This window comes from Kryptolebias marmoratus, linkage group LG2, assembly GCF_001649575.2.
Source record: "Kryptolebias marmoratus isolate JLee-2015 linkage group LG2, ASM164957v2, whole genome shotgun sequence".
NCBI lineage: Eukaryota > Metazoa > Chordata > Actinopteri > Cyprinodontiformes > Rivulidae > Kryptolebias > Kryptolebias marmoratus.
Genome location: NC_051431.1, coordinates 4,071,781 through 4,094,555, shown reverse-complemented (window position 1 = coordinate 4,094,555; position 22,775 = coordinate 4,071,781). Strand labels below are relative to the sequence as shown.

The window sequence follows — 22,775 nt, the reverse complement described above, 5'->3', positions numbered from 1 at the left end:
TAACTTGCTAAACGATAACTAGTAGTGAGTAGTAATGTTGTAATGTAGTTTTGCAAGAAATGGAGTTTTTTTTCTTTTTGGTGATGGATGCTGGATGTGAACACTTTGGAGTTACATCCTCCTAATTATTTTTGTTGAGTCGATGGAGCCGTGGAGGTTAGAAGGCAATACGCCTCCTGAAAGAACCAAAGTTCTCACTGGCTTTCCTAACAGGAACTACTAGAGTCATTAAATCAAACTGCTCGAACAAAAGGCAACAATTACCTTCAGTTTCCTTCTATTCAAGCACTTAGAATTTCCATGCCCTGTATTATTGATCTACACCGACATATGGCCAGTGAGTTCCCACTTGATTGATTTTGTTTAGAGCCACAGTCACACATTTTAAGGATCACAGCCAACATCTAGTTTTCCTGATTTATTTATTTTTAATGATTAGATTCAGTTAGGATAAACGTAGTCCAGCCATGATCAATAGGAATCAGATAATTTATCATTGGTAGATATCCTTTATCTCTTTTATCCTGCTTATGCTTTTTGTCAGTGTAAGTTGCACAATTTTAGAAACCGTTGAAACCTTGTTTCGTGTTGGAAAATGGTCAAAATATTTAAACCTTTTATATCCATTAGTGGTTTCACATCGAAGCAGTCTGGTTAGGATAAAAAAACAAGCTAAAATCCGCCAATCCCATTACTGCTAAACATTTTTTATGGGACATTTGAGTGAGAAGGTCAGCTCACTGAGCACTAATACCCTCAGTGTCTCAAAGTTGAGAACAAAGTTGTTTTTTTGTATAATTTTTAAAGAAAACAAAGAATTGTACAAATAAGAACAAAGAACTAAAACACATAAAGGAAGAAAAGAACCAACCAAACCATTCTGTCTCAATTGGTGTATGTTAGTCTACACAGATCTGTCTTTGTTTATGCCATTCTTTTCACTTGAGGATTTAAAAACTAAAATCTGTTAACTTTTTTCATTGTTAGTTTCTCATTAAAAAAATATTAATAATTTGGACATAAAAGGGGTTTGTTATTTCCACATAAACCACACCAACATTATCTGTATCAGTCTTATATCCTAAAATCCTCAGACAACTGCAATATATACTTGATCTATACACAAACAAATGTTCATAACAAATTATATCACAGAATAATCAAGTAACCTTTGTTAGTATATTAGTTTAAAAAGTCCACTTCTGATGTGTTACTCATTCTTACTTTTTGGTTCTCATTAGTCCTGAAGTATCTATCTGTAAACATTATCTCACACAGACACAGAAAAGACAGTTCTGCCAATGCTTCAGTGATACACATTCACATAAAATAGGTAGTGGAGACACACACAAAAAAGAACGGTTACCGTCACACCGTAGAGGAGAAATTTGTGAGGATGAGTGCATATTTTCTAACTCTGGCCTCATACCTGTCATTCTGACGACTACTATAGTTGAGGCAAACAATGTGTGAATGCTCAGAAGCAGTTTTCTATCTATTATTTGAACAGTTTTCCTGTTTCAAGCTGCTTTGTCGCAAGCGACTTCTCAGAAAACATTGACCTGCTTTTGACACAGTCTGGCTGAGTGATGTCGCCTTCTCAAGAATACCTATTTCACAGATTTGCTAAACTTTCCAAAGGATCCAACTGCGAATGAGCAAAATCCTGTCTTCAGTTTTGTTTTAACGAATCATTCATTATATGTCATTTTTCCAGATAGAAACAAAGTGGATATTGACTTTACTGGCTGATGACATTGTTTTCTCCTATTGCTAAACCTCCATGTTGGATAATGGGAGGCCATCATCACATTTACTCTTGGCCTTTCACACAGGATTATTTCCATAAAAACTGAAGTGCAATTGTACGCGAGGCATAAAACTTCATACAAAACAGAATCACACTGGCATAATCGTTAATGACACCTTTTAACCACCTTAAACTGTCTTTTTTTTCTTCTTCTTTTAAAAAGGGCATACACTTAATAGACTGTGATAAAGCATTTGACAACTTTCCGTACAATGTCTTCTCCTGACTTAACTGGGTTTCTTTACACACAATTATCTCCTCTGTGCGCTTTGTTCACCCCACCTACCACCTAGCATAGCTGTCTAAAGTCTCCAGCTACCACTTTTCATCCCTCAATGATTTTAATTGTCCTGATGACCTCAATCAAAAGACAATTACCAAAGGGAAGAGCAGCACAGGCAGTTATTGTCTTCACTATGAGACGGGAGCACACCTGAATGGAGCTACCCCCTTGCACAGAGATAAAATTACATGTGCTGCCAGGCTGTCCTGATGACAAACTGAGCATTAGGTGTCTGCCTGAAATGCTTACGTGTTCTTACTGAAGACTGAATTAAAGAAGACACTGACACTTCAAAGCCAAATGAACAAGCTGGAACCCAGAACAAGTTTTGTGCTGAAGCTAAGATGACTTGGAAAATAGGTTAAGAGGGACTGAAAGCATATAGACTTTTTTTCTTTTATTATAACATTTCTCTCCAGATGAGTGAATAAAACACCTTATTCAGAATTTTGAATTCTGTTTATTATTGATTGTGCGCGTTGTCATTGTAGTCAAAATGAGGTGCATTCCATGAAGCTGTATCGTCATAAAATGTGCTGTCTGCCCATATGAAATCCATCATTGCTCTGAGAGTCAATACAACGCTGAGGCTGGAGAAATAGCAGTCATTTCTAGGACTGAGGGAGAATTGAGCCACAAAACTCTTTATTATCTCTGTAGCTGCTGGGGATCATAGCAAAGGCAAAATATTATTTGCTGTATTTATGAGGATGTGGACAATCCATTTAAAAACAATCAAAAGAAAAAAATGTGTGAATGCCATTGTTTTATGCTGGTTTACGTTATTATACAACATTAAAAATAATTTAACTGAGGACACGTGAATCTACATGTTATCCTCGAAATGTAAGAGAGGGTGAACATAGTTTTATTTTCCAGTAGAGAACAACACCATGTGCATAATAATGTGCATTTGAGCTTAGAGTTCCAGATCTAATCATAGTTGTAGTACTATTATGAGTTAAAGTGATTAAACATCATAACAGGCAGCCATCTGTATCTGGCAATAATAAATAACATGACAATATGGCCTTAAATTTCTATTTATTGAGGACAGAAGGAAAAAAAATCCTGAGACCAATTAAAAGGGATTTCTGAAAAGATGTAATAATTCTTTATTTTTTTCTTTGATTTTTTTTCCAAAAATGTATTTTCAGTAGAAAAGGCAATAATTCGCGGAATGCAAATAGTTTAGCTTTTTAAAAGATTTTTTGTTTTTGATGTAAATATGTTTTGAGTTTAAAAGTTCACATTTATTTTTTTTATTTTTATTTTTTTTACCATGCACATTTTTTTTCGTTTTTGCTTACCAAACATTAGACTTTGTGATCTAAGATCAAGATTTGTGGCGTTACGGTAAAGTTACAGCCCGGTTAGTTTATGTTTAAAGTTAGATATGGTCTGTTTGTTCAGAATGAATTTACAGTGATTTACAAAAGGTATTTTTTATCCAAAGACAAAGACAGCAGAAAAAACAATGTTGCATTTCAGAACAATGCCTCCGCTTTGTACATTGGTTGTCTAGCCACAGAATAACTGGCAACTCTAGTCCTTGGTTGGTCTGTAGACTAAAAGCAACAATAAGGTAGGTATTTCACAGATGCAGACAACTACACTCTGTAAAAATAAAGCCAATGAGACAAAAGGAAATCAGGAACACACACAGGGAAAGAAAACATTGTCCAGTTTCAGCCGGTGTACATCAGTATTCACAGTATTTTTCATTTATGGTATTCTGTTTTTTGGAAAAAATGTTGTTAAAGAACAATAGTGTTTAATTGACTCTGTTATGGTGACTCTTTATTTTGCACTTAAACTGTATATATGAGACATTTTTATGGGTTGCGTACGCAAAAATATTAAAGGTTTAAAGCCAATTATTTATTTATTTATTTATTTTGTACAAAAACATTTTTATTGGAATTCTGATCATGGAATACCAACCTCATACACAAGGCCTTACACATGGTAAAAAAATAAATACATAACATTGGCATAATTACTATCATTGTTTGAATAACAAGAATGTTAGGTTTTAGACTATTTGTTACAAATTTTTAGCAGTTTCAATAAAATGAACAGTTTAGTAACATTTTTACTGTTTTTGTCTGCCTTGGCTATGAAGTTTAAAATAATTAGTCTTTTGGATTTGCCTCATTTTTAAATCTTCTGAGATTACAGCATTGATGTTTTGTGTAAGGTTACCATGGCAACAGTTGCTCTCTGTGTCTTTCACAAAGTTATAGAAGGTACTGGAAGTTTATTTACAAAAAAAAAACATCCTGACATTATCAATGTCCACTTCCTGCTGTTCTAACAGATGGCCTTCTCTCAGTAAATAAAGTACAGTATACTGTTGCCAAAACCCTGCTGTTTAAACGGAACTGTTTGCCAAAAGTTTGTGCTTTTTACCAAACAATCGTATTTACCACGCCACTGTGGTAGCTCTACTGAAGGGCAATAATTCATTCCAAAGACCATGACTCAGTTGTGGACATTTCTTTGAAAACAACAACTGTGTGGCATCCATTGAATCAGTCCAGCCATGATGGAACGTAAAATTCAGTTGACACATCTGCCTCTGAAACTGGAGAACACACACACACACACACACACACACAACCCACACAAACGTCGCAGATGTTCAGCTGATAAAACGGTAGAATTTATGCGGTTCTAAGAGAGGCTCGTGATTAGGTTGTGTCCATCTGAAGAGGCCTAATTTCTTTTGTGGTGTTGCCTTTTTGTGCTTGGCAGATTGTGTTTTTAGATTGCCATCTGTGACACAGTGAAATCAGGGTGTGGCTGGTGTAGCACCAGAAACCACTCAGAGCTGTAAATGACATGTGTTAACCCTCCAGCAGCAGAGTTAATACTCACACCTGAGCTTAATCAAGTAGACAACATTAGCCTGCCTCTTTGAATCAAATGAGCACCTGGTGATTTGATGGGATTGTTTTTTTTTTTTCGTTTTTCTTTTATATGTTTATATCTCATTCCAGTAATTTTATTGTTTCCCATGACTCCTCTATGCACATCTATTAGCTAACAAACCTTCCTCTGTGCTTCCTTCCTCTCTACGAAGGAAACTCTGCAAGCAGCGTTTTTGATTTTATATCCAAATATCTCTGGGATTTCTGCTGCAGTGAATAATACTAGTTCACTGGTTTCCGTGATGGTCATAAGGGGATGCTGAGTAGAAAGCTGTGCTCATGCAAGCATTTCTTCAGATGGAACTTGACGCTTGACTGTGTTTACTAGGGCCTCAGTTTTCATCCTGAGCTCAGTGGATGCAGCTGTCATGGCTGGTGGTGGAGTTTCATGTTGTTCTCTAACACCGCTCAGCATCAAGGCCAGTTCAGCATCACCATGTTTTTCTATTCTTTGTCAGTTGTTTTTATATTTACTTTTTAGAATATATCCATTTTTTTTTCAAACGGAACATAAAAGGAAGAAGAAAATGTTTGTACAGTTGTTTTTTACAGATGCTTAATGTGTTTTCATGTGTACAATGTATGCATTAGAGATTTTTCTTGAAAAACTGAGTAATTTATGTTGACACAACAAAGCTTATTTTGTCACAATAAGGGTTTATAAAGTAATATCAAGATAGAAAAGCTTCTTTTCTGTCTGCTTTCTTTTTGATAAAGAAAAGCTTGTTTTCTTGTGATAACTAGAAGTTACACATTTTGCACAAAGTGTGTAAATGCTGAGTGCTGAATGACTGTAAAATTTGGCAAAGAAACTGAAAGAGTCTCTTGACTAAAAGGTAAAAGATGCAAAACACTAGCTAAAAGCTAAAAGGAAACCCAAGCTAAAAGCTGAAAAGCTAGGCTAAAGCTAAAAGTTGCAAAAGTGTAGTGAAAAGCTAAAAGTAGGAAAAGATTAGCTAAAAAAAGCAAAAAGTGTAGCTAATAGCTTAATGTATTAGAAGGCTAGCTAAAAGCTAAACATAGCCAAAGGCTGGCTGAACGTATCATAAGGCTAGCTAGAAGTAAAGGTAGCATAAAAATATCTAATAGCAGCAGAATAGTAGCTAAAAGCTAAAAGTAGCATAGGATGACAAAAGTAGAGTGAGTATGCTGAAGCAGATTACAGATTTTTAAGAAACAAAATAAATCTCAATGTATTTCATGGGGAAATATTTATAAATAAAGTTGAATGATTTAAAAAGTATAAAAGTTGTAACAAACTAAAGTCACTGATTGAATCAGCTGAATGTTTTGATATATAATTGGCAAAAATAGCTACAACTATTCAGGAGTAGTTAGATAGCAAATAATATGGAAAAAGACAAAAAACAAAACAAAGAAAAGAAAAAAAACAATTGTGTGAATATTGACTCAGAGTTCACACAATTACAATAAAACAAAGGTTTCCTCATTCAGCAGAGATCAGGACAGTTGATTCAAGCTGAAAATGAACATTCAGAAAACAAAGTCACAAGTTAGAAGTGTGGTGACAACAATAGCAAACAATAAAACCTATGGTTAGATGACAAAAACATTTTGTTTATTTTCTTTTAGATAATGACATGAAAAGCTTGGTTTCTCAATAACAGAATAGCCAACTTTTGTTCTCCCATCAAAATTAACAATTACAGGCAGGACCATTCCTGAATTTTAAAGTTTTTTTACAAATATGTTTGTGTTTAGAATCGTATTTTATTATTATTATTATTATTTTGTTTACCACACCGTTTTTATGTTGTAAACAAGCTCAGGGAGCAGAAGACCTGTTTCTGACCTGTGCCTCAATGTTTTACCGGACCAGAACAAGACTCAGACACGTTCCAGCACACATTTTACTTGTCCTTGTTACAGGTTATAGACATTACATGACAACCCCAGGGGTGTTGTGACCATGTCTCAACAGGTCACTGCTGTTTTGGCAGCTTCTGTGGATCTGACACGATTTAACATCGTGCAGATGCTGAATGGGGACCTGGGGAGTGTAAAGGCCTGCTCATATCCTCGGGTACTTTATTCAGTTCCTTTAACCATTTTGAAACATTTTTTTTGCATCAGAATAACTTTTAAAATGGAAAGATGTACATGGTTTGCAACAGTAGCACCTGTTTATTGAAACATGGATGATACATTTGACAGTATTTTGCAACAAAATGATTAGTTTGATTAATGTGGCTGCTGACATAACAGCAAAGCGAATGCTAATACAGATTCTGTGGATTTCTTTATTGCATGACATTCATCTAAACTTGTTTTATCTTATTAATCACTGTGTTTAAATCAACCTCTGCACTGCAGATCGGTGTGAGTTGATGAACAGCGTGATATAAATAGGCTTACAGCTTATGGGAGATTCATTGTTTTTGATACAAGTATAGTAAACCTATCATAGTTTAATTGGAAGATATGAAAAACAGGTCACATTGATGATAATTTGCATTTAATTTCAATTTCCATAAAATCTATAATGTCTGCACTCACTAACCAATTAGTTTTGTAAAAGTAATTTTGTTCTGGGAGAAGAATCCATTCACTCATGTTTGTTATTTATGAGCATTTTCCTCTAAATGTTGCACACAGGATCCTTGAACATATCATAATTTGCACACTTAGATTATTTATTTACAAAAATTAATTGTTTACTAAATAGGATAGGAGCTTGTAGTACAATTTCATCTTTTCAAATAAAGTTTAAAATGTTGCAAAATAATGGGGAAAATAATACATGTTAACACAAAAAAATCATTGTAGAAATATTGCTAAAATAAAAACCTACCTACCTGTAAGAAACAGGTGTGTGCAGACACTTATGAGTAACAGTAAGTGGCTGACCTACTGTGATTTGTGCATGCTTTTAATAGAAACATAAAACATTCCTGCACCTGCTTCACAGTGAAAGCCAGGCTCTTCTACATGCTGTTTTTGTTGCTCTCAAAATCAGGTGCCACACCTGATTCAGGAAGGGTTTACATGTTTTGAGGAAAATTGCTCGCTTTAAGAAATATTTCACTTTAACACAGCCAACTCTGATTTGACATCATTAGAATACATTGTTCTCCAGATTTAAAATGATAATCTGAATTCTGATGACAAACTTGAGCCAGTCAAGCTGCTTTGAGATGTTTTGTACAAACAAAGGTTGGTCAGTTATCTGTTGAAAATGAAAAAAGAAAAGAAAATCTGGCATAATTAAAGGTGGAAGATCTTTTATTACATAACAGTATGTAAGATTAAATTCAAAGTTCATAAAAAAGTATTTCCTCTGTGTGTTTAAAGATAAAAAAAGTTGTGGTTTAATATCCCTCTATAAATCAATTTGAATTTATGCCCAGTTCTATCTAGAGATTCCCTTTGGTGGTTTGAGGTTTTCGTTGTTGAGCAGATAGAGATGCTATCGTCCAACCAGAAGGTCATCACTTTGATCCATATCGCTATACATAATAAAGTATTCTTGGACAAGTCACTAAAGACCAGATTGCTTCTATATATACCTATTTGATGTCTAAGCATGTAAATAAAATGATGATTTTGTGTGTGAGATTAACCTTCCTCTGGTGTTAGCTTTCTCCTGCCATCTGTAGTGTTAGCGGGTCATTTTGGACCCGTGTATTAAATCAGCCATAAAATGCCCTAAAAACAATCTTTTATCATCCAATGTTTTTCTTAACTCTTGTTTAGCTGGTTGGGCTCCCTTATCCATGAAAAGATTGGTTTTAATATGTTTTTGTGGCCCCCTGGGCCTTTGTTTTAACAAAATACCCCTCGTTTTCAATGTCTAAAAAGTGGTCAAATGAACCTTAAGAGAAGAAGGCAACAAAATAATCAGTTGTTCTGTTACCTGAGTGTAACTGAGAGATATTAAAACACATTTCTTAAATGTTCAACAAAAAAAAGATTTTAATTTTAATATTATCAAATATAGCAACATCAATGGTGTTTCGGGTCATTTTGGACCCGTATATATTTACTTCAAGAAAAGGGCAAAAACAAGTCTTTTTTTTCCCACACAATAGAACTTTAATACAATATTTAACAATATGAAAAACAGAACAGTCATAAATAATAACAAATTACAATAAAACAAAGATTTGCAAGGTCAAATAAACAACCAATTGAGAAAATCACATCTAAAGAAATCAAGTACTTGTTCTATAAATACTCTGTGCAAAGAACATGCCTGTGTGTGTGTGTGTGTGTTTAGATGCATGTGTTGCAAAAAGTGACACTTTTAGTGTGTTCTTTACAGATATATTTGTTGCAGGTGAAGCACACTATGTAGGTTTTTCTGTCCATATTGCTAGGGCAGACCTGACACCTCTTTCTTTTTGAGCGAGGTGGTCTCACTGGCATTGTGGCTGTGGATGGAGTGCTTGAGGCAGGGCTGGCTGCTGAGGGGGAAGGTGATGCTGATGCTCTTCTTGTTGCTGTGGATGTGGATGGCGTGTTTGGTGACCACTGCAGCTGTCTGACCAAGTCTGCAGCAGCTGGCTCTCGGGGCACCCGTTCCCGTTGCTCAATGTGCGGCTTGACAAGGGAATTCCCGAGCTCCTCAAGAAACATTCTCCGCTTGGTGTTTTGGGTTGAATTCCACCCTTGGTGAATATGGGTCCACAACACAAATGCATTGTATGCAGACACATTGAGGATGTTGTAAAACACAACCATTGGCCATCTCCTGGTCATTCGCTGGCAAGTGTAGGTGGCAGTCAGCTTGTCCAGATTGTCCACTCCTCCTTTGTTTTTGTTGTAGTCCAGGATGATTATGGGCTTTTTGTCACTTCCTGATGACACGGCAGCATCTTTATGAAGAGTGGACATCAGTATCACATTCCGTCGTTTTTTTGGACAGTATGAAACAACAGTGGTGGTATCTGTGAAAACAAATTTGGAGGAAAGTGGAGCCCTGTCCTTCACCAGCAACATTTCAGCAGGCAGCTCAGGTTTATTTTTTTTTACTGTGCCCACCATGGTGAGTTTCCTCCTGAGAAGTTCTTGTCCAAGGTCATAGCTGGTAAAAAAAATTGTCACAAGTGATGTTGTGACCCTGCAGTCCAGTAGTCAAATCGAGGACTACACGTTTTCCTTGGTTTTTTTCAGGGATGCCGCTTGCAGATTTGCCTGTGTAAATCTGTAGGTTCCACGCATAGCTTGTTTTAGCATCACAGGCTGCCCAGATTTTTATGCCATATTTGCCTGGCTTGCTAGGCATGTATTGCCGGAACGGGCATTTTCCTCGGAAAGGGAGAAAACGTTCATCCACTGTCACCTCTGGCCCTGGGTTGAACATCAGTGGAAGGAGTTGCACCCATCTCTCCCAAACATCCCTGATGGGAGCAAGCTTGTCAGATTTTGCTCTGGTGTCTCGATTGTCAAATCTGAGGACTCTTGAGATCATCTGAAAGGTCCGAAGAGACATTGTTGCCCGGAAAATATTTCTGCCCGTTGATGCATTCCAGAGACTCTCAGTTGCCTCATTGCTGGATCTGTAAACTCCAGCAAGGAGGAGAACACCAATGTAGGCATCCAGGTACGTCTCATCAATGTCTTTCCAAGTGTTGCCATGGACTTTTTTCCCCTCAAGGTTTGTCATAGCAATTATGACTTTTTTTAGTGACAATGGCAAAAAAAGATCAAAGCACATCTTGATGTCACTTACTCTTGTCACAGCAAACCTCGTGACCCCAGGGGTCATTTTGATGATGTTTGCAGCAGCTGTCCTTCCATGCACATCAGGAGGAACTGTGCTCCAACGGATGTTGCCACGTTTGGATTGGAATGATTCAGCAGGAGCAGCTTCAGCACCAGTGACCTCCTCTTCAGACTGATCAGTTGTGTCTGTTTCTTCCAATTGGTACTCCACATCATCTTCGTTCTCAGAGGCCTGCTCATCTCCATCGCTAAAATCCTGTGTGTCCTCTGCCTCATTTGCAGCAAAGATGTGATCCAAAGCTTCATTTACAGTGAATCTTCTCATTGTTGCATCCTGTGAATTGGAGATGTGTACTCTGCAAGTCACCACGTCTACACTCAAATGGCTTGACAAGCCTGGACATGTCTCCCTTTGTTTGTTCTCGCAAAAAGGCAAAGAGAAAAGCCCCTAAATGAACTTCAAGTGGTTGGAGGAAGAGGCTGTTGGTTGATTGTGTGTTTATGATTTAATTTTTGGCATTTTTTTATTGTTTTATAATCGAAAATTTTAACCGGGTCACAAATGACCCGAACACCACAAAAGTCATTTTTTCACCAGAGCACTTTATAATTTAGTAAAAAAAAAAAAAATATTTTACTTTGTTTAAATGGAAGTCCCTGACAAAGTCAAAAAGTTTCAACGCAAAAAACAAATGTATGAAGTACTTTTATGCATGCTAAAACTCAAAACGGGTCCGTAGGGACCCTAACACCATAGGAAGGTTAAGAAAAGCTAGCAAGAGTAAAAAACACTGCACATGTACTGTACCTTGGTTGTTTTTAAATGTGCTGTCTAAATAAAATTGTCACTGACAATAATCTTTACACAACTTCTTTACAGATTAGTGTGAAATGTTGTCATTAGCAAATAAAAAAATGTCAATATCATGAAAAAGCAAAACAAGGCCAGGGTTTTTTCTCATATTGTCTCTTAAAATTTACTTCTGGAATAAATTCTTTCAAACTGCATCACTTGATATAATTCAGCATAACCTTCTCGTGTTTAATTCCATACTTTGCAATGAGAACCTTTAAACTCTAAGAATGAGGGGAATATACATTTTGGAGGTCAAACATTATGCTGCAATTATTCTAAGCTTTCCTGTCACAAAAATGTAAAAAAATGTTCTTTTTATCCATTTTCAATGCTTTGAACAATTTGGTCAATTTACTGTATCTAAAGTGGATTGAAGAGCTCCATCTGCCCGCAGTCAAAAATAAGCTAAGCATTATTGCAGAATTTTTAAATGTAGTATTATTGTTGCATTTCATATAACATCAAAACAGTGAAGTAAATCTGCTTTGGCAGAAGGAGTTACCGACACCAGCACAACAAGCCATTGACTGGAACATTCCACTGTAATCCTGCTTGTTTTATTAGAAAGACAACATATAACAAACATACTGACATTATCTAACTTCAGCTTCTAAAGAGCATTACCAAACACTAAATCTAATCTTTACCTCAAAAAGTCTTAGAAGTGCTGTGAAAAAAGAGCCACCCAAAATGTCCCCAGTCTCTCTAAATGTCTTCACTTCAGTGGTCCAAACCTCAATCTGTTCTCCATAAAGATATTTGCACGTCTGCCTACCTGCACACCAGTTTCAAGCACCTGAAACTCAGAACTGCAATTTATCCTCGGCAGAATACGGTTTCCATGTGTAACACAATTATGTTTTAAATGAGCTCTGCTGAAAATTGATATTTAATGAGTGTGTGATCCAGTACACGAGGAGACCATCTCAGGGCTCTTTGTTATATCTTTACAGCTTTGGTCAGTGCAGTTTTGTCCATTTTCACCAGGAACAACACAATGACTTTTACAACATGATAAATCTGCAACCAAACAACTGGGTCACCAACATGCTTTATTCTAAAACATGGAAAACAGTGTTGTTACAAGCTAAAGTGTTGGCTTGAAAGTAGACTCTATATATTGACAAATCTATATCATCTAAAGACTTTGTAAAATATTAAAACGTATTGTTTGGATAATATTTTAAAAGTCCAATTTAAATGCTTGTGATAATGAATTACTCTCCAAATTAACTAAAATACCTACAACAAGTCTAAACTCTGAGTTTAATTATTGTTTTTCTAAAACCAGACAATTTCCCATTTTTTATACAACTCAATTCCTGCACAACTTTGCTGTATACAGAACCGCTCTGTGAAAGTAGGTTAATGTTTGACATAAAAAAGGGAAACATTTCTGTGATTCACAACAAGTGCAATCAAGGTTAACAACAATCAAATAGAAAATCACAAAACTGAGGCACCTCACAAGTGAAGCATCCTAATCCACCAATCAACACCCCCTGGATAAAACCACACACACACACACACACACACACACACACACACACACACACACACACACACTTCTTACAACGGTAAAAGTGCAGATGATGCAATTCAGTTATATGTTTTGTTCTCTGGCTTCAAGGTAATTCGTTACAGCTCTTATTATTAACATCTCCAGTACCACCATCTCAAGATGGAGCCAGAGCCATTAGCACCGTTTTGATTGACAGATCACTTGATCCAGTAGGAGCTGCCATGCCTACCTAAAGGCAAACAGAGTGCATTAAAAAGGTTGGGCCTGCCCATCAACTTGCATGTGCTAATTGAGCCGGTTCCAAACAATCCAAGTGATGACTGACACATCAAACACCCAATATAAAATTCCTAAAACAACAACATGCTGTTTGTCTGGGTAGTTTTAATCCCCAATAAGAAAAACCTTAAGAAAAAAGTAAAGTTATTACCAGATTAGGTCACACATACATTTATTTTTGAGAATAAAGTATAATTATTAAGCTTTAATTCAAGAAACGTGACTGTGGTTACCAAAACTCGATTTAGAGTCTAAATTGCAGATAACTTGAAAACCCAGACACCAAGAAATCCATCTCAAAGAAAAACAACTGTTTTAATTATACAGACTCACAATGTAGTGGATTAAAAACTGTATAGGTGGAACTGTGGAAGATTCAGAATACAAAAGGAATCGACAAAACAAAATTGCTTCACTTTCTGGTGGAGAAAATTTCTGAGGTAAAGCTGTCAGATGAAAATAAAACTATGCAGCTACAGAATTCTAGAAAATATTAAAGTATTTCTTATTAGCAAAATCAAATGGTTGACCAAAAGCAATATGCAAGAGCCAATGATAATGTTGTTGGTTTTATTTATTAAGTCTCAGTCATGCATTCTGAGAGGGACCATTAAAAATGAAAGGAAATCCAGTAAGTTAGACACAAACTCTGTGGGTCAACTGGTCACAGTCTTCTTTAGCTCTAAAAAAAATTGGAGTGGACAGAAACAGCAGTGATGCTTATCAAAAAAGAAGCGACAAACCAGAGAGTATAATGAGTTTGTTAAACAAAAGAAGGGAACTCTAAAAAACCTGGAAAAAAAAACTGAGATACATGTAAATTATCATCTCTCAAAACAGCTATAGCTTAAAAGCAAGATTCTTGAAAAATACAAAACTGAACATGACCAGTTTATAAAAAGAATGAGGATTAGTCTGCTTGTATTTACTATTATGGACATGTGTGTAAGTATTTGCTTAAAGAATCTGGTGAAAATAAATCAAAAGCAGATGGTTTAAAGGAAAATATTTTTCAGCAGCTCTCAGTTGAACTTGGATTGGTTTCAAATAGGCATTTTCAGCTAATTTTGCCAGAGTAACAAAGCAAAAAAGCAGAGATGCACATATAATGGAAGGCTGGAAAGAAGAAACCAACTATTAGATGTGGTAAGTGAAGTAAAGGTCATATCTAGCATAGCAAAATTTTGACCTGATTTCCCCTGTTGAAATCATGGGGCAGAAGTTGCTATGGTAACCATAACGCGGTCTGTAGAATGGAAGATGGTTGTAAAGGTGCTTTTGGAAATCCCCTGCTTTCATAGAAATGTAATGCGTTGCAAGAGTGATAACCATCTGTAATGAGTTCTAAACATTCACAGCCGGAAAGAAGAGCAGAACATCCACTGAAATGCAGCTCCAGGATTTTGTCACATGCTCATCCCCTGTGAAATGTTGTACATTCCCGTGGCACATTTGTGGCAATGATGCACAGAACTAATTAATCATTAGATTATTTGAGGGTAATCCCCACAGTCTGGTGTACTGAGTGATAACAAGCTTTAATTTCTTTAATGTAGATGCTACTTGCTGGTTATCATTAGTAACTGAACACATTCATTAACCCTTAATGGGGAAATTATAAAGAATAGTTGACTCAAATGATTTTATATTAAATATCATGACTATAGTTCACCCTGATTAAGCAACAAAATTAATTTGTATTAAATTTTAACTATTAAATTTTACAAAGCTGTTCATAAAGATTTGGCTTGCAGAGTGGTATATCTATCATTTCATAAAGAGGCACTAATGACCTGAAAAAAACCTGAAAACTGGTAAAACTGTGACTCAAAAATCACCAAACCACTGATGTTGTGGCCATTTATGCTGCAGTATTTGTGGAATCATAAGTTCTATCAGTTTAGTTTTTTCTTTAGTCAGCTAGAATATACTTAAGCTAGTTTGGAACCAAAATCTGTAAATATATTTAGTATTTGTAATTGTTAAAGTTAAGGTTAGTTTGGTAACTTTTTAGTTGAGAGGTTTTTGTTTCGTCAAATGTCCTGTGTGACGACGGGACGTTTTTAACTCTCAAATGAATTTTTGACCACTTTTTGAACTTGTAAGATCAGATTAAGTTAACTTTCATTTTCATCTAAGTTGCAGGAGATTTTTAGTTAATGTTTTGTCTATAGTTTTGTTAGAAATAAATTACATATGTTCTTTAAACAATAAAGTCAGAAGTGCACATCAAGAAACAAAACCACCTGTTTCCACCTACGGCCTTTTGTGGAATAATTTTAGTTTTGGAGTTTAGAAGGCCATGACAACTAATGTTTAGAAAGTATTTCTAAAGTAAAAATAAAACAAGATGTACAGAAACAAAATTAACATAACTATGTTGTTTTTAATTGATAAAGGTTATGGATCAGAAAATAAAGTTGATGTTTTTGAGCTGCTTATACAATATTATTAGTGGGACTTTGATTGCTGACACTGACAGCCTAAACCTTCATCTGTTGTTTTTCAAAAGTTAAAATAGCAGTTCTCTGATTGTGAAGTTGCAGAATGATGCTTGTTTTACCTTCTGCTGACCTTATTTGAGTGCAGATATCTCTGTTGTGTCAAAGCCTATTTCAGCACTTCATCGTGTTCTCCTTTCTCCGTGTTACTGCTGTGATCATGCAGCAGAACATCACTCACAAAAAACACAACATCCTTGAAGACAGAGAGAAGATGAAGAAATATAAAAAGTATTTGAAGGAATATTGAAATTCTGTACCGCTTATTGTAAGTCTTCACAATATGTGTGAATATACTGTATGTACATAGATTGGTCTAAAAAGTGTCTATTGCTTTATTGTTCTAATATTTTGGCTCTGATATGTAACATTTCCCTTGATTTTTTTATCTCTTAGTATACAAATTTTATTTTAGACTGCATTACTTTGGCATTAATTCAGCTCAAATGTTAAACAAGTTTAAACCACACATGCATTTGAAACCCTTAAGACTCATGATTGTCATACTCTCTAAAATACAAATCTAAACTGCAAAGTTTTTGAAAGTGATGAATTATGGACAGTTAGTAGTTCATAAGATAAGCCAAGGGGAGAACTCACACACACACACACATAAAGGTCTGTTAAACCATTTGAAGTCATTCCATAAATGCTCTCCCTTTGAAGCTCAACTAATTAAATTACCTCAATGAATGTATATGTGCCCAGACTAGAGAACACCAGACTCTCCTGTGCAGCAGATGTTTTACGTAGCTGATTAATTACCAACCTCCAGTTGCTGAGCAATTTGAAAGTCCTTATCAAATGGTCAAATGAGTTTCCAGCTCAATAATTTTACAGCTGTATTGTCAAGTGAATATTTTGAACTTTTTCTAAACAAACTCGGGGCCATGTTTTCTCTCATTTCAGTGGGCTGCTTTTCAGTATTTAATTTATATATCTAGGAATAATTCTGCTCTGTCAACCCTTTAATCTTCCATAAATATTACATCTATTGATCTAGCGAACTGCTGGAAAATGAGACAATTCAGCAGCCTTTCATCCATTTCTCAGCCGTGGTTTATTTTACAATTGCATTAAAAGCTAATGATTTAAAGAACTTTGACTTTTAAATTAAAATGCCAATCAGCTGAATAAATTAGTGATGTTCTGAATTAACAGGATTGCAACTTGAACACAGAACCAATATAATCCACACTGTGCACACTTGCTTTAATCTTATGTTGTAACATTCCTCTTTAAATTTGTACTTTTTGGACCATAACTGTGGTCATAATGCTACCCACAGCAAGAACTGACAGCTGATATCAAGAAATGATGTAAACTTACGCATCAGCATTCACCACACAATAGCAGAACTGAGTGAAAGCTTCAAAGAACAGCTTGCTTGCCTTTATTTCTAGTGAAACACATCATTGCTTTTGTCTTATTCCAATGCCTAATGAAGCTTCACATCGTCTTAATATCTGGAGGGCATTTTTCTGGTATTAAGTACAACACCTATTAAAGCAAACAATGGAAATATTGATAAATAGCTTCTAAAATTTTCACATTCGCTGTGCTAAATCAAGAGATAAGGTGCTTATTTACTTTGTAACAAATCGTAACTGACACCTAAATATTCCACATAAACCATCAGTCAATCATTATCCACTGCTGTGACTACTTACATGGCAAGATGGAATTGAAGTTGTGTACATCTACATCATTTGGGCAGAATGAGTCTAATATTTGTCACACAAAAGTGAACAGAGAGGAACTAAACCAGCAGAGCTCAGCATGGCAAGCCTCTTAGTTATATTTTGATAGATTTCTCCATACACATTTCATCTCTCGGGAGAAAGCAGGTGTGAGAGTGGAACGCAGCAAATTATCATGAGTCTGCAGGATGCATGACTTAGTATCCTCAGCAAAGGTGACCCAAATATACTGTTTATCTTCTTTTTAATATACAGCAAGGATACTGTCTTTTCTCAGATGACACCAAAGCAAATTATTGAATTAGGCAATTATGAAATTAACTTCAATAAAAATAAATAAACAAAACATTACATAACTTTATTGCCCTAATGATCTAGCTTTAAGAACAAAAACATGTCTGCATTCTTGAAGTTTTCAGTTCTTAAAAGGATGAATACCGTATATATGATAAAGAATGGCTGATAGAACAAAAGTGTTTGGAAGCAGAAAAAAGAAGTAAACATCAAATTTAATTGAAATTTATCTTCAAATTTTACGGCTGTATGAAAACTAAAAGTTAAAAACTATCAATAGATAATGGACTAAGGAAGCAATTAAATGATGTAGAAAAGTGACATAGGTTGCTAGGTAGCAGTAAAAAGGGGAAGGGAGATTGTGCATTAGCGGCTTTACAGTGTGTGGACTTCATAAAAGCACTGTGCAGAGTCAGGGGGCTATAGTGCTGCAGCTGAGGATCTGTTGCAAAGTTAAATGCAATGGTTCAGTGCAGGAGCGAGGAACCAGAGACAACTGAAGGATAACTTGACAACCATGGCGGAGAAATGTGGGCTCACTGCGTCACAGTGGTTAACTGCAGGTAGCCCAACCAACCTCTTTGATCAGTTAAAATCAACGTTTTAAAAAAACAGACTCATGACAACATATCTAATCATAAAATAATGAGCCAAGTGAGCAGAGTTTCTTGTGAAGCCAATTCTTTTTTTATTTTTTGTACAATTAATTCTCATCCCATAGCATGCTAGTTGGTTAAAAGTTGGAATTTTTGTGTTGCTCTCAATGAAAATGTTTGTAAACTGGGTTGGCAATAAATAAATAAATGAGTGAAATAACACAAATTCAACTGAACTTACAGTTATTAAAGAGGACTGCAGTAAAAAACAAACTTAAAATATTTGAGGCACAGTAGATTTACTATTTACTAGATTTATTAACTTTGTGGGTCTTCAAAACAATATAGTGTGTGAAGGCAGTCTAGTTATCACTATTTACCAAACTTAAATCAGTATCTAATAGTAATCGAAGACAATGACCTCTAATTCATTAACATCCATGTTTGTGCATGAGACAATACAAAAATATTGTCATAAGGCTTCAAAGCCTTCAAAAAAATCTGGATATGAGAATCTTTTTTATGTTACAATTGGGATCTAGGAAACTCATTAGGTGTCATGGGAAGAAATAAAATTTAAGGTTATAAGACTTAATTTACTTAGTGTACAATCTGTGCCCACCATAAACATATTATATTGATAGACAAAGTGTCCGTGGCTTCTCTTGGTGTTGGGAATTGAAGCTAGAATGAACCATTTTACGGAAGACATCATGTTGAATTTTTGGAACTAAACTCTGTGCACTAGCAATTTGTGGCCTTAAGTTCCACATTTTATTTTGCATACAATTATGGCATAAGATCAGTTTTCTCTTAGGCATAAAATAATTAAATGCAGCTAAACATATTTAAAAAATAACAATATTTGAACTTACAGCAGTAAGGTCAGAACTACACAACACTGCGAAAGGTTTTCACCTCCCTTCACACACAAATGAACTGAGTGGCATCCCATGTCATAGAGTTTGATATAATGTTGGCCCACGTTTTGCATCTGTAACAGCTTCAAGTCTTCAGGGAACCTTCCACAAGGTTAAGGAGTGTGTTTAAGGGAATTTTTGAGCATTCTTCCAGAAGCACATTTGTGAGGTCAGATACTAATGTTGGACGAGAAGGCCTGGGTTGCAGTCTCTGCTTTAATTCATCCCAAAGGTGTTCTGTCGGGTTGAGTTCAGGACTCTGTGCAGGCCAGTCAAGTTCTTCCACACGAAACTTGCTCATCCATGACTTCATGGACCTTGCTGTGTGCACTGGTGCTCAGTCATGTTGAAACAAGAAGGGGCCGTCCCCAAACTGTTCCCAGAAAGTCGGGAACATAAAATTGTCCAAAATGTCTTGGTATGCTGAAACATTAGGAGTTCCTTTCACTGGAACTAAGCGGCCAAGCCCAACTCCTCAAAAACAACCCCACACCATGATCCTCCCTCCACCAAACTTTACACTTGGCATAATACAGTCACACAAGTAATGTTCTCCTGGCAGGAGCCAAACCCAGACTCGTATTTAACACCACTGCTTTGCATTGCACTTGGTGATGTAAGGCTTAGGTGCAACTGCTTGGCTATGAAAACCCATTCCATCAAGCTCTCTTTGAACTGTTCTTGAGCTAATCTGAAGGCCACACAAGTTTGGAGGTTTGTAGCTATTGACTCAGCAGAACGCTGGTGACTGTGCACCATGTGCCTCAGCATTCGCTGAGCACACTCTATGATTTTACATGGCCTACCTCTTCGTGGTCGAGTTGCTGTTGTTCCCAATCACTTCCACTTTGTTATGATACCACTAACAGTTGACTGTGGAATATTTAGTGCCAAGGAAATTTCATGACTATACTTATTGCACCCTATCACAGTACCACGCTGGAATTCACTCAGCTCCTGTGAGCGACCCATTCTTTCACAAATGTTTGTACAAGTTTTCTGCATGCCTAAGTACTTGATTTTATACACCTGTGACCATGGTACTGATTGGAACACCTGAATTCAATTATTTGGATGGATAAGTGAACACTTTTGGCAATATAGTGTGTATGAATTGAAAAGAGTCAACAACTGAAAAAAAAGTTCTAATGTGTGTATTTTTTTTTACAAACAGCAATGTCATGTCCATTTATATGATGGGGTCGTGACTTAAAGCTTATGCTGGAACCAGCTGACAGGGAAGGTTAGTCCCATCCAGTCTTCGACTTCTGGGTTTATGTCATATACTAGCTCTGGTGCCTACGGTTTACTAAACCTTTTGAACAGATTTGCAATAACATTGGTGTCTATGTGCAGTAATGGTGGGGGGTAAAATCGATTTTAGATGCAGACATGGACATTTCTGAATTGATTTTCGAATGAATAAAATTGGGTTTGGTAATGTTGATAACATAATGTTGAGGAATGTGCAAGCGGAACTCAGAAATGTGAAAGTGTAAAGCCAGTTCTATGGCATTCACACAACAGATATGTGCACAACATGGCTGATATAGAACTGGAGTGAAACTAATTTGAAATGTACAAATACTTTGCTTTCAAACTACCAAGTGGGCAGGATGCATCAAGATAATTGAAATGCATCAATAATCCCTTTATCACATTCCAACTCTCTAAATCGTAACTGAATCAAATCATGAGGTGCCGAAAGAGTCCGACTCCTAATGTGCATCAGGTGTTGTACTTATTTTGTCCTCAGTGTGGACAGGGAAACAGACAGAAACCATGTACAAATTGCAACATCAGGTTGTAATATTCAATACCATCAACTAAAATGTATATTTTACTTTAAGTCACACCAGACATTTTTGATTTAAACATTAATATCTTCTTTTAATGTCATTCCAACAGTTAAATTACAAACATTCTGATTTTAGTATAATTAAAAAATGTTTAACCTTGTGGTACTTTATTGTCAGTTCCTAAACATTTGTTCATTTCAAGTATGACTTGTTTTAATTAGTGCAAAGTGTCTTATCTACTTTTCAGCAGTTGACAGGTAGTGTTGTTTGTAGTTTTATAGGTTTGATGGCTTGTATAGAAGTTGGCTTCAAGATAAGTGCATTCGGTCAACTTTTCAATTTACTGAACCCAAACAATGACTATTGTTTGCTCTCAAACAGATTGATGTCTGTTAGCAAATTCGCGCCCGCAGATTAACTAAACTGTGGGAACAGATATTGAATCTGTGCACAGTGTTTAATAAACTGAGAGAACCAGTTCTTATGGCCTCAAATTTTATTTTTCATTCTTGATCTCTGATGGGCTCCATAGAATCAACAATATGGGATTTAAAATCTGGTCTAAGAACATAAAAATACAATTAGCTGTTTCAAGATATAGTTTTAAAAGAAGCAAGCTTCTTTCACAATAATCTGTAAACAAGGGAAACAATAAGTACTGTAAGGAACAAGAGTTTGGTAGCCTTTTCAGTAAGGTCAAGGACCAAAACATAAAAATATAATTCAGCATACTAGGGAAAAAAAACTTCTCAAGGTTCCCTTCATTTCTGTCTACATTGTTGATGCTTGCTTTCTTTGCCCTTTAATAGCTTGAGACACTCAAGTACAACAAAATAGATGTAAATAAATGCTAATGTAAACAGGGTTTTGGAGTCCAGTCAATTTTTTAACATAAGAAAAAACTACATTGAAGAGAAACAAAAGTTATAAACAGTGTATAAAACAGATCGACAAAAGCATGTAATCACATGTTTAAATACTCTGAATGGGCAAAGATTATTAAAAAAGAAAGTACAACTACCTCATACTAAACCAACGATGATGCACACACCTTGCATGACATGACATTTCTGACTTGTTTTAACTTTCTTTTCTAGTTTCCGCCTGCAAAATTCAGGTTTTAAAAACAAAGAAGTTGTCAAATTATGCTGCAAAATGAAATCTGATTTCTGAACTTCGTTAATCTGAAGGTCAAATATATGTCACCAGCTTTAGCTTATCATATTCTGCTATCAGTAGGATGCAGATATAGCCTTCAGACTCTAAATTTGACTCCCCTCAAACTACATAGCCGGTTTTACACCTTCATCTTACTAATCTGTGTAGAGCATGAGATTGTTACTTTTGAGAGATAAAAAAAATCAAAGTCTTGTACTTCATCATGGCCATGGTAGATAAGGCCAACTTTACTGTCACATAAAATCAGGAGATGCCTATGAAAAACACTCCATCCTAAGGCTATTCCTCACCATCACCATCATCTCAAGTTTCTCCATAACATCTCTGCAAATACTGACAAACTGTCTCCACAGACAAAAAAACCCACTTCTGTCTATCTCAACAAATATACACTGTGTTTAAGTAATGTCTTATGCTA

General features: G+C 35.8%; 1 protein-coding gene and 1 pseudogene across 2 annotated transcripts in view; both read right to left on the bottom strand.

Moving 5' to 3' along the window:
- cntn5 (contactin 5) overlaps positions 1–22,775 on the bottom strand; it is a 123,723-nt gene that overhangs the window by 95,927 nt on the left and 5,021 nt on the right. The window lies entirely within an intron of this gene.
- On the bottom strand, positions 8,618–11,356 carry LOC108236041 (annotated as a pseudogene).